General features: G+C 33.4%; 1 protein-coding gene across 2 annotated transcripts in view; it reads left to right on the top strand.

Moving 5' to 3' along the window:
- CUL5 (cullin 5) overlaps positions 1-14202 on the top strand; it is an 89041-nt gene that overhangs the window by 15378 nt on the left and 59461 nt on the right. Inside the window, exon 2 of one of the 2 annotated variants that reach the window (XM_023499475.2) lies at positions 12636-12748. The exons of the other annotated variant lie outside the window; for it this stretch is intronic. The gene's annotated coding sequence lies outside the window, so the exon portion shown is untranslated. The remainder of the gene's footprint in view (positions 1-12635; positions 12749-14202) is intronic. 2 annotated transcript variants of the gene reach the window in all.

The following is a 14202-nucleotide window of genomic DNA, read 5'->3' on the forward strand; positions in this document are numbered from 1 at the left end:
GGTTAGTAATTTCTAGTTAAATAGTAAATATTCACATTTTAATGCAGAGATACAGCTCCATTGGGCCGGACCACATTGTTAGAATGTCAAATATACACTTGTCAAAAAGATTATTCACATAGGACAGCCACTAACAAGATGGTCAGAAAAAGCAATACAAGAACAAGGTCTCTCTCTTAAGAACTTTAGAATTTATTTATAACATGGCACTGGCATAGGATTGCTCAGTAAGGCATGCCCTCATCAGAGAAGATACTGTGCTCTATTAGAAAAGCTGGATTGAATTAGCTCAGAAGAAAAGCAAGATGCATAATTAGAGAAGCCACCCCAAATGTTCATAGGGACTATCTGCGTCCCACCTGTGGCAGAACACTTTGAGCTCATATTGGTTTGATCAGCCAATAGGACAAATGATAACTTGATTCTTAATATAATGATGTCATTTTGGTCCTCTTTGAGAACAAAGGACAACAACCAACCAACCAACTACATGTCATTCAGTTAGATTGCCTAATAGCTAGGGTGAAAACAGAGTTTTAATAAGTCCTTTTGAAAGAAATGGTTAATTTTGAGTCTTGGATGTTGGCCTGTATTGGGCTTATTTTGAACAGACAGGATGGCATTGGAAGCAGTGAGCACATAGTGAATAAGGAAAAAGAATACAGGAGAGAAAGCTGGAAGGTATAGTTAACAGACTGTACAGGTACCAAACCAACAAGTTTTTTAAAAGTCACCAGTGTTATTTTGGATATCATGCTCTCTCTCCTAGAATTCTTTTTTGTGTCATGGAGCCCTATGAAGTGGAAGCTTATGGATCCTTTCTTAGAATATTAATAAAATGCATAAAATTACAAAAGGAAGCCAATTATATTGAAATATAGATATCATAATATTAAAGAAAACAGCACTAAAGATCCCAGCTTAGGAATCCTTTAGAGTAGGGGTCCTCAAACTATGGCCCACGGGCCAGATGCAGCAGCTGAGGATATTTATCCCCCTCATCCAGGGTTATGAAGTTTCTTTATTTAAAGGCCCACAAAACAGTTTTTGTTTTTACTATAGTCTGGCCCTCCAACAGTCTGAGGGACAGTGAACTGGCCCCCTATTTAAAAAGTTTCAGGACCCCTGCTTTAGAGGATCAAAAACATACTTGTCAGAATATACTTATCAAAAGAGCAACATACTCTACTCACACTAGAATTCTATCATTTACATAGGACTGCCTATCATGCCATTATAGAATTTACTCTGTACATTGAAATTTTGTTGTGCTTGGACACTTCTGAGTCTCTGCCCCAGAGGTCTTGACTGGTCTTATTGATGTCTTCTTGGGACATCAAGTATTGTTTTATTACAGTATCAGGAATGAGTCAGGCTTTCAGTGTGGTCTTATCCAAGGTCATTTGTATACTTTCTATACAAGTTTCTGATCTGGGTTTGTAGCTGAGAAATAGTTGATTGCTGTTGGGTTTGGCCCCTTTTGCCAGTTTGGCACCTCTAATCATTCAGAATGACAAACTCCCTTTCTGGGTTGCTTGTTCTGGTTATTTCTCTGCAGTTTTATAACTAACCCCACACAGTTCCTGGGACATGAAGCACACTGATGTTTCTGGCTTCTAGATTTGCTTTTTTCTCTGTATATAACTGGTGATCTGGTGATTGCAAGTTACTTGGAATGCCATTCCTGGGTGCTTTCTCTTCATTTTGGCCCAAATCAGTCCTGTTTCAGTCTGTGGCCACATCGCACATATACCACTTTTCCCCAAGTTTACTCCATATCAAGGTCTGCTAAAGCCCCTGGTGCTATTTCTTGCTTTCCACCCGTGAACTGGAACTACAAGAGAGCTTAACCACATCAGGAAGAAAAGCTTTCTTGGCATTCCAAATTAGAATTCTTGTTTAAATACGGTTTCTTTTAGAAACATTATTTCTCATGGTGATTTGATTTTATTGTATCATTAGTACAATATGATGCTTCTGGTACACATTGTAGTTTGGCCTGAAAAACCTAATTACTTATTATATTGTTTCCCTGGAAAATTCAATTCATAAACGTTTATTAAGTATCTATTTAAGCAAGGCAATTACAACAGCAAGAACAGTAATGCATGGAATAAGATGTTTCCCTGCCCCTTTAAAAATTCAAATAATGAAGGGAGATGAAAAAGTTAGCCAAGTTAGATTGTTATTTGACATCTAAATTCAATATTCCATCTTCACTATCCCCTCCTTGGAATGAATATTCTCCATATCTGCCTGTCAGAATCTTTTTCTTTCTGGCTTAATTTAGATGTCATTTTTTTTTAATGTAAAGTCTTTAATGTGCCCCCTCAGTTGTTAATGCTCTCAAATCTTTCACATCATCTTGTATTTAACTTTTCTTTATGATATTGTATCCCTTTAGTAGAACGTTAGCTTGCTTTTCTTGAGGCAGGAACTGTTAAACTTTGTATCTCCAATGGATAGTAGTTCATACTAGGTGTTTAATAAATGTATTTTGGAAATATTTGATAAAGTCTAATACCTTTTTCTATTAAAAACACTAGGAAGCATAGGAATAAAGAGTTTTCCTTAAAATGATCAGTAATATCTATCAAAAACCATTTGTAAGTGTCATGTAATGGGAATAAACTAAAAGCATACTAAGTAAGTTAGAGATGAAACAAGATTGCCCACTATCACCATTACTATTCATTATTGTATTAGAAATGTTAACTTTAGCAATAAGAGAAGAAAAAAATTAAAGGAATTAGAGTAAGTAATGAGGAAATTAAATTATCACTGTTTACCGATAATATGATGGTATTTTTAGAGAATCAAGTGAAAAAAACTACTAGAAACAATTCACAGGATACAAAATAAATCTACATCAATTATCAGTATTTCTATATGTTACCACCAAAGTCCAGCAGCAGGAGATACAAAGGGAAACTACATTTAAAATAACTATAGGTAATATAAAATGTTTGGGAGTCTACTTGCCTAGACAAAGTCAAGAACTATTTGAATACAATTACCTACCTAATTAATCTATTCAGTACCAACCAAACTACCAAGAAACTACAGAGTTGGAAAAAATAATAACAAAGTTCTTATGGAAGAACAAAAGGTCAAAAATTTCAATGGAATTTTTAAAAAAATGAAAGTGGCCTAGCTGTACCAGAGCTAAAACTACATTATAAAGCAACAGTCATCAAAACCATTTTGTACTGGTTAAGAAATGTACTGGTTAATCAATGGAATGGATTAGGTTCGATAAGCCCAAATATCCCAGCTTTTGGGGGTGAGAACTCACTATTTAATAAAAATTGCTGGGGAAATTAGAAAATACTAGGGTAGAAAGTTGGCATTGACACATACTTAATACCCTATACCAAGATGAGGTCAAAATGGGTTCATGATTTAGACATAAAAAGTGATACTATACGCATATTAGAAGACGAAAGGATAGTTACCTCACAGATCTGTGGAGAAGGAAAGAATTTATGGCCAAAGAAGAACTAGAGTATAATATGAAATGCAAAATGGATTATTTTGATTTATAGTACATTAAGGATTTTGTACAAACAAAACCAGTGCAGAGAAGATTAGAAGGGAAGCAGGAAACTAGTAAAAAAAAAAAATTTTTTTCATTCAAGTGTTCTGATGAAGGCCTCATTTCTAAAATATAGAGAGAATTGAATCAAAATTTATAAGAACATAAATCATTCTGCAGTTGATAAATGGTCAAAGGATATGAACAGGGAATTTTCAGAGGAAGAAATTAAAGCCATTTTTAGTCATATGAAAAAATGTTGTAAATCACTATTGATCAGAGAAATGCAAATTAAGACAACTGAGGTACCATTACATACCTCTCAGATTGGCTAAGATTACAGGAAAAGGTAATGAACTGATCCAACCATTCTGGAGAGCAATTTGTAACTATAACCAAAGGACTATTAAGCTATATAAATCCTTTGAATCCAGTAAGGTGTCTACTTGGGTCTATATCCCAAAGAGATCATAAAAAAGGAAAAAGGACCCACATGTGCAAAAAATGTTTGTAGGAGCCCTTTTTATAGTGGCAAGGAACTGGAAACTGAGTGGCTGGCCATCAGTTGGGGAATAGCTGAATAAGTTATGGTATGTGAATGTTACAGAATATTATTGTCTCATTTGATCTTCACTTTGGGGATTTATCGTATTATCCCTATTTTGCTATTGGTAAAACTGAGGTCAACAAGGTTAATTAATTACTCACAAAGCGGCACACAGCTAATAAGTGGGATTACATCTGAACTTGAATTTCCTTCACTCCAAACCCTGTCTTCTATCCACTGAACCTCTTCTGCTTTTAAGAAGTAGAAATTGAGTTGAATCTTGAAGGACACTAAGGAGTCTGAAGCAGAGGTAAAGAAGTGTATTCCATGCATGGAAGGCAATTCATACAAAGGGCATGAAAATGTATATGGGGGTCAGTAAGTAGGGTGATTTGAATGGAAATTAAAGTCCATAAAAGAAAATAACGAATAGCAGCTCTAGAAAGGAACACTGGAACCAAGACTTTGAATACCAATTGTAAGAGTTTGTTGAAAAGAGAAACAAGGCACTTGTGAAGATGTAGAAAACTTTAAAGGATTCAAAGAGAAGCTCACTAGTCTCTTATAATCTCTATTTTGAAAATCAGTAACCCCCTGAAAGTTAAAGCAGGTTCAACTTTGGGGGCTTTTCTCTAATAATAATTTCTATGACTCTCATGTCCATCCAGATGTTCCCTTGGGAACACCTAACTCTGCCTTTTCTCCCAAATGATTTTCAATATGTCTGCTAATAATTAGTTTAACCAGGTGTTAGATAGATAGATAGGCACACAATGAGGATTTCTTTTGGCTATCTTAACAAAGCAATTAGGAAAACCTCTTTAAGTGTTTTCGACTTTACTCCTGTATCATACTAAACTTATTTCAATTTTGTCCACATACATTAAGTCAGATATTGAAATGATGGCATTCAGTAGTTAAAATATTTATTTTGCCTTTGCATAGTAAAAATACTCACCTAGGATATAAGTCCTTGGCTGAAGGCCCCATTCATCTTTTTATGTAGCTGGATAATACAGTGAATATTGTTGAAATTAAAGTACAAAAGATCTTATACTCCTCTCTCTAAACTTTAAAATGCTGTATAATTGCTAGTTATTATTTATTCATATGCATATTCATCCAGTCTACTTGTCTGTGGGAGTAAATCTAGCTGTCCCTAACTCCACCTAAAATACATGAATGGCTTAGGGGAGCTAAGTTCAAACCCACTAGGCAATTGAGTCTTGGGGACAGCTTCCTTGCCTTTTAGGAAAAGAATAGAGATTGTGAGACACAGAGAAATCCTGGTAAATACTCATTATTTCACATCTCCCTAGATGATTGACACCACAGCCCACACAATTCAAGGTTTCAGTTAGTGAAGTCTTGACTTTAGTTGTCTGGTGGAAATGGATTCATGAGTTTTCTGAAGGTACAGGTTCAAGAGCTAAATTCCAGGGCTTGTTCATAAGTTTGTCTAATCCAGAAACTCTTGTTTAACACTTCCTGTACTTCTACAGCTCCTGCTTGCCCTTTGTTGAACAGCAGGCTTAAAGAACCCCTTAGGTAATTGCCATAGCTATTCTTTTAGGATCATTAAATTCAGTTTAACAGATATTTATTAATATACTATATGTGGTGAATATACTAGCTATTAAAAAGAATGAATAATTGAGGATCTAAATTCTAGGTCATTGGAGAACAGAGAGAACCATTAACATTGAGGGAAGGGGGGGGGAGTATAGAGGGCCACAGATAATGGGGGAACTCTAGGTAAGGTACAAGACCCTTCAGCCCAGAGGGAACCTGTTAACAATGTCTGGTTCAGCTCCCCATCTCCCCCGAGGGCTCTCAGCCTTCCTGAGAAGTCCGGGAGCAGTGACAACCTGTGTTGTAATTGAAGCAGAGTGATACCAGATGGCAAACTACATACAATAGCAAGTTGTTTAGGTGGTCCCATGTGCACAGTATAAACTTAGTGCATGCCCAGTGTTTTTGGTTACATAAAGTTTGAGGGTACATAAGGGCAAAAGAACTGGGAATAAATGGATTCCATATTTCCACCATGCTTGGGAGTCTTGCTTCATTGCTCCTCCACTAAGATGGTATGTTTTAACCACCCTAGCTTGGGGGCTGTAGAAAGCACAGTACATTTTGTTACCCCAACTTGGGGGCTCTAGAAAGCAGAACACAACAGGGGGGAGATTTCTATCACTTTTATATTCAAATGCATCTTTTTTTTCCCAGAGAGCAAATTTTTTTTTCTGTCTTATTTATCCTTATTTATTTATATTATTATAGTTTTTTATTTACAAGATATATGCATGGGTAATTTTTCAGCATTGACAGTTGCAAGACCTTTTTTCCAACTTTTCCCTTCCTTCTACACACCCCTTCTCCCAGATAGCAGATTGCCCAATACATGTTAAATATGTTGAAATATAAGTTAAATACAATATATGTATACATGTCCAAACTGTTATTTTGCTGTACAAAAAGAATCGGACTTTGAAATAGTGTACAATTAGCCTGTGACAGAAATCAAAAGTGCAGGTGGACAAAAATAGAGGGATTGTGAATTCTATGTAGTGGTTCATAGTCATCTGCCAGAGTTATTTCACTGGGTGTAGTTGGTTCAGTTCATCATTGTTCTATTGAAACTGATTCGGCTCATCTCATTGTTGAAGAGGGCCACGTCCATCAGAATTGATCATCATATTACTATTGTTATTGAAGTATATAATGATCTCTTGGTCCTGCTCATTTCACTCAACATCAGTTCACGTAAGTCTCTCCAGGCCTTTCTGAAATCATCCTGCTGGTCATTTCTTACAGAACAATAATATTCCATAATATTCATATACCACAATTTATTCAGCCATTCTCCAATTGATGGGCATCCACTCAGTTTCCAGTTTCTGGCCACTACAAAGAGGGCTGCCACAAACATTCTTGCACATACAGGTCCCTTTCCCTTCTTTAAAATCTCTTTGGGATATAAGCCCAGTAGTAACACTGCTGGATCAAAGGGTATGCACAGTTTGATAACTTTTTGAGCATAGTTCCAAATTGCTCTCCAGAATGGCTGGATGTGTTCACATATCAGTGACCCAGTTTTTCCACATCCCCTCCAACATTGCACATTATCTTTCCCTGTCATTTTAGCCAATCTGACAGGTATATAGTGGTATCTCAGAGTTGTCTTAATTTGCATTTCTCTGATTAATAATGACTTGGAGCATCTTTTCATATGGCTAGAAATAATTTCAATTTCTTCGTCTGAGGATTGTCTGTTCATATCCTTTGACCATTTATCAATTGGAGAATGGCTTGATTTCTTATAAATTAGTCACTTCTTTATGTATTTTGAAAATAAGGCCTTTATCAGAACCTTTGACTGTAAAAATGTTTTCCCAGTTTATTGCTTCCCTTCTAATCTTGTCTGCATTAGTTTTGTTTGTACAAAAACTTTGCAATTTGGTATAATAAAAATTTTCTATTTTGTGATCAATAATGATGTTTAGTTCTTCTTTGATCATAAATTCTTTCCTCTTCCACAGGTCTGAGAGGTAAACTATCCTATGTTCTTCTAATTTATTTATAATCTCATTCTTTATGCCTAGGTCATGAATCCATTTTGACCTTATCCTGGTGTATGGTGTTAAGTGTGGGTCAATGCCTAGTTTCTGTCATACTAATTTCCAATTTTCCCAGCAATTTTTGTCAAACAGTGAGTCCTTATCCCAAAAGCTGGGTTCTTTGGGTTTGTCAAACACTAGATTATTAAAGTTATTGACTGTGTCTTTTGAACCTGAACTATTCCACTAATCAACTAGTCTATTTCTTAGCTAGTACCAAATGGTTTTGGTAACTGCTGCTTTATAATATAATTTAAGATCTGGTACAGCTAGGACACTTTCATTTGATTTTTTTTTTTTTTTTTTTCATTAATTCCCTTGAAATTCTTGACCTTTTGTTTTTCCATATGAACTCTGTTGTTATTTTTTCTAGGTCATTAAATTAGTTTTTGGGGAATCTGATTGGTAGGTATAGTGCTAAATAAATAGATTAGTTTAAGTAGCATTGTCATCTTTATTGTATTTGCTCGCCCTATCCAAGAGCATTTAATATTTTTCCAGTTGGTTAAATCTGACTTTATTTGTGTGAAAAGTGTTTTGTAGTTTTGCTCATATAGTTTCTGATTTTCCCTTGGCCCAAAGATTCCTAAGTATTTTATACTATCAGGAGTTACTTCAAATGGAATTTCTCTTTGTAACTCTAACTGTTGGATTTTGTTAGTGATAGATAAGAATGCCTAATGACTTATGTGGGTTTATTTTGTATCCTGCAACTTTTCTAAAGGTGTGGATTATTTCTAATAGCTTTTAGTAGAATCTCGGGTTCTCTAAGTATACCATCATATCATCAGCAAAGAGTCATAATTTGGTTTCCTCATTACCTACTCTAATTCCTTTAATCTCTTTCTCAACTCTTATCACCAAAGCTAGCATTTCTAATACAATACGGAATAATAATGGTGATTGTGGACAGCCTTGTTTCATTCCTGATCTTATTGGGAATGGTTGTAGTTTATTCCCATTACATATGATGCTTACTGATGGTTTTAAATAGATGCTACGATTATTTTAAGGAAAAGTCCATTTATTCCTATGCTCTCAAGTGTTTTTTAATAGGAATGGATGTTGGATTTTATCAAATGCTTTTTCTGCGTCTATTGAGATGATCATATATATGTTTTTTGTTAAATTGGTTATTAATAAGGTCAAATTATACTAATAGTTTTCCTAATATTGAACCAGCCCTTCATTCAAGATTTTAGCATCAATATTCATTAAGGAGATTCGTCTATAATTTTCTTTCTCTCTTTTCAACCTACCTGGTTTAGGTACCATGTCTGTATCATAAAAGGAATTTGGTAGGACTCCTTCATTCCCTATTTTTTTCAAATATATATAGCATTGGGGCTAATTGTTCTTTAAATGTTTGGTAGAATTCACATGTAAATCCATCTGGTCTTCGGGATTTTTTTTAAGGAGTTGATTAATAGCTTGTTTTATTTCTTTTTCTAAAATGGGACTATTTAAGCAATTTACTTCCTCAAACTCTGTTAATCTGGGAAGCCTTTATTTTTGGAGGTAGTCATCCATTTCACTTAGGTTATCAAATTTATTGGCATAAAGTTGGGCAAAGTAACTCCTTATTGGTCTAATTTCCTCTTCATTGTTGGAAAGTTCTCCCTTTTCATTTTTAAATCTAACAATTTGATTTTCCTCTTTCCTTTTTCTAATCAGATTTATCAAAGGTTTATCTATTTTATTGGTTTTTTCATAAAACCAACTCTTAGTTTTGTTTATTAATTCAATAGTTTTTTTTTTTTTACTTTCAATTTTATCAGTTTCTCCCAGAGAGCAAAATTAACCAAAATATCAAAATTTACTATTATTTGCAATGTTCCTTTACTCTTGGTTTTCTCCGCTTTCCAAAGAAAGGAGGGAGTTACATTCTTCTCTTCTTAGGAGCCAGGCTTGGTCATTATAATCATAGAGCACTCTCTTTTAATTATTTGATTGCTCTGTTAATTTAAAGACTATGTAAATTGTTTTTCTGGTTTCCTTTATTTTACTTTGTATCAGCTCATATGTCTTCCTCATGTAAGGCTTTTATATGTATGTTATATATGTATGTTTTGTTTATACCATACAGGTTTTTATCATGATAGTCATCATAGCCATCATTTTTACAGTGCAATATTTTATTCATGTACTACTATTTATTTAGCTATTTCCCCAAGTAGATGAACATTTACTTTGTTTCCAGTAATTTACTATCGCAAAAAAAGAGCTTCTATCACTATTTTATTGTGTATGATATCTTCCTTTTTATCATTAATCTCCTTTCGGGGGACACATCTAATAGTGGAATCTCTGTGGAAGGTCATGGACATTTTAGTCACTTTATGTCACACAGAATAGTTCCAGTTTATTTCCCATAGACTAATTTAGTTTCATCAGTGTGTTATTTGTGCTTATCTTTTCACAAACCCTCTTACTTTAACTTTTCCAATCTTTTATCTGTTATACTAACTTGCTGAGTTTATTGAGTCCTAGTCTTCATAGTTGTTTTCATTTGCATTAGTGTTTGAGAGTAGTCATTTACATAGTCTATAATTTGGAATTCCACAGAGGACTGCTTTTCTATCCACTTACTCACTGGGAATTTTTTTGTTTGTCTGTTTTATATATTTGCATTAGTTTTCTTTATATTTTATACATCAAATTTGTCAGATCTCTTGATGTAGATTCCCTCTCCCCCTCCCCCCCAATTAATACTTTATTGATGCCCTATTTTAATGCTATATTTATTTACACTTTCTATTTTTATATGATTATGAATTCTCCCCTAATACTATTTATGAAAGATATTACCTTCATTCCTGCTGTTTTGTTGTTGCTTAATGATATGTCTTTATGTTTATTTCAGAAATCTATTTGAACTCATTTGCTTCTAAGTCTTGCTTATCTACCCAGTTCTATTGATCAAAAAAAATTTTTTTTGGTCTCATACCAAGTAGTTAGGATAATTAAGTAATATTAGAGCCCCTTTATCATTTCATTATATTGGTGCTGCCTAACCTTAATTTTTGTTTATTAAAATGAACATGATATAATAGACAGTGCTGGTGTCAAAGCTAGGAAGCTTTGGGTTCAAGACCTGTTTTGGACAGTCATCTGTATGACTGGGTAAATCACTTCTCAGTGATCTAGACAACTCTGTATAGGTTTTGGAGAATTTGCTGACCTTCATTGTTAAAGAGAATTTATTCACCTGGGCATTCAGTTTACTCACAGGACTAGGTTTTCTCATAAGCTATCTCTAAAAAATGTTATGTCTGAGAAAGCTAATTTCCAAGTTTTATGCATTTTTTACTTATTTTTAGTAAAATTTCTCCATTTTTTTTGAGTTTTGTTTATACCATGAAGAAATACTTTTTGGGGGGATTTATTTTGTAACATTGAAACTATTGTTTCTTTGCATCTTCACAGAGTTGTTTTAAGTAAACTAGCATCTTTTGGGGAAAAAAAAGAATATTGTGGTACTTTTTTGCTGATGTGTATTTCTTAACTTCCTTCTCTTGATTTATTTCTGGGAACTAGAAAGGTCTTTAAGTGAATATGATCAAGTTATAACACAAAGAATTGCAAAAGAGACATACAGGATTTCATTTTTAGGAAATAAGAACAAATGTTGGTTAAGACAGATGATCAAGGGATAACAGTTTGACAAACCACCAGATATTACCACCTGTGACAGACTTACCGGAATTCATGGGCAAGAGTTGCATGGGATGCATTATGATTTGCATAGCTAAAATTGTGAATGCATCAGAATTTTCAAAGTTGAAGGAAAATCTAGAATTGATAAGATCACAGAGCTATTGTGAAATTGATATCATATTGTTGTAGCTTGTATTTATATTGCTGTATTGAATAGGCAGAGAGATTTTTCTTTTCTTATGAGTATTTACTAGAAATACTTTATGTTTTTCCCTTTGTAAGTAAGGTTGCCTCTTCAGATTCTCTCTCTATATATATGTAATTTAAGATCACATTTTAAAAAAGGTATTTTCATGATATTCTATTTAGGGATTTTTAACACAGACCAGTATTATGTCAAATGATTTTCTTTATTTACTGCTGTAATCAGGTGGCTTTTGTAGTTTGATTAATTATGAGGTTTTTGGGTTTTTTTTCGCCAGTGCTGAATTTTTGTATCATATGGATCCAGTATGGTTACAATAGATGACTTTTGTCTATATTGCTGTAGTTTCTTTAAAGATTTAATTTGATTTTTTTTATGTTCATTAACAAAAATGGTTTTAGTTATCATTCTTATCTTTATGTCATTTGGTATTATTATTTTGAAGAGAAAATCATCTTAATTTATATAATTTAATAATTATAAAATATTAAACAAAACCTTTTTATGTTCTATGCTTTTGTGAATTTTAAGCAGTGGCTTTTACTGATTAGATTTCTCACATGTTGTTATTGTTCTCTGGTCCATGTGCTTCCTTAATTTTTAAAATTTGACCTTTCTTTTTATATCACCTTTGTTTTCAATAAATCTACAGAGTCATGCCTTGTAATAGAATTTTTTAAAAAAGAAAGGAAGAAGGCAGTCTAGTAAAATAATCCAACTCATCAAAGGAGCCTGAATACATATTAAATGTTGCATCTATGAGGTTCCTCACCTTTGCCCCCTCAAACTCCCCCCCCCAAAAAAAAAAAAGTAGGCTCGAGGGTTATTATAATTATTGTAGTCATCAAGTATATTTAATTTACCTGGTTCTGTTTACTTCACTTCAGTAACTATACATATTTCAATAATGAAAAGCAACTTCAACTTTCTGAGGTTCTTTTTTGTAGAAGATAAAAATCTGGAATGTTTCTATCTTTCAACTTCATCATCAGGTCAGATATATGTACATGGATTTCAGCTAAAATCTGGAATTAAAATCCATCCCTTCAATTTAATATGTTTTTCCTTTAGAATAACAAGGTCACTGATGATTTTACTGCTGGGCTCACTCTGATTTCCAGTGGTATTGAATTCTGCAACCAAAGACTTTTGACTGAGACCAGGTTACCACTAATTCCAGCCAGGTTAGTATGAGCAGTCTTTTGATTTTAGTTGAGCTTATAGGGGCTAAGCTAGACTACAGTATAAACATTCAAAGTTAGATTTTTCTGACTTACAGTGTAAAAGCCAAAATAAATTAATATTAAGTCTACAGTTTAATCACAGTAATTTTGGGGGGAATGTTCTGTTAAAGGCTTCTTTTAATGCTTCATTTTAGTGTGAAGATGACTTCAGATTCTCTAAGACCATGCTGGCAGAATATAAATCTTGAATAAATATACATACATATACAAATACTTATATATTAAAAATTCAAATATTTATACATATTATAAATGTAGGCCAACATGTATGCAAATATTTACATATGGTAAATATATGTGTATATATAGATAGATAAAACTAGTATACATATATATATGCACTTTGTGATTGTATAGGTGTATCCTATCAAGCTGTTTGATTATTAGTTTTATTGATTATTGTAAGGTGTTTAATTATTGGCTTGGTTATATGACTGATATCCAAGAGCTCAATAGAGTCCAAGAGACTGATATCCAATCTCACTAGCTGAATCAGGCCTTGGATACAGATATTATTGTATTGATACTAAGTTTAATCAGTCAATAAGAAAAAATTGAACATGGACTCTGGATAAAGGCTTGTACCAGGCTTGGTGGGACCATGACTTGCTTTCCTTTATATGGTATAAGTATAAGTGATCTCAAGAAATCCATCCTTTTTAGTCCTCATATATTTGAAGTTAAAAATTTGTTCTTGTGGCTTAAAGTTTTGTCTCCTATTAAATTATAGAGTATTTTTTGACTATGTGACCATATTATTCATTTATTACATAATGCAAATTTGCCAGATTATGGTCTTTCTTTTCTAAACAGCAGATTTTTATAGAGTGATGGATTGATAGTATGAGATCCTTGAGTACTCAAGTTGGAGGAGGCAAAAAGAGAATTTAGTCACTGCCAAAAAGATATTTGCTTACTTTTCAGTTTTACTTAACGTTGGTCTTATGAAAGGATGCAAAATGGAAAGAAATTACATTTCTCTTATAAAAAACTGTTTTCACTTTATAAAGTATAAACATATGTAGATATATAGATATTCATATTTCTACATATTTAAATATACATAAAAACATTTGAAAACTATAAACCACAGTATCCACAAATGCAAAGTATGAAAATAGAGAAGGCTTCCTAGAGATGGTAAGGTTTTTTTTGTTTTGTTGTTGGATTTTTTTTTTGGTTTTTTTTTTTTTTTTTTGAAGCAATTGGGGTTAATCGATATTTTCCTAAGGTCACACAGCCAGAAAGTGTTAAGTGTCTGATTTGAACTCAAGTACTCCTGAATTCAGGACCAGTGAATTATTACCATTACCAAAGATTACCATCTAACTGCCCCGAGGTGGTAAATTTTGAACAGATATGATTGCCAGAGACAGTTGGAGACAACAATAACT

Source organism: Sarcophilus harrisii, chromosome 3 (assembly GCF_902635505.1).
Source record: "Sarcophilus harrisii chromosome 3, mSarHar1.11, whole genome shotgun sequence".
Classification (NCBI taxonomy): Eukaryota; Metazoa; Chordata; class Mammalia; order Dasyuromorphia; family Dasyuridae; genus Sarcophilus; species Sarcophilus harrisii.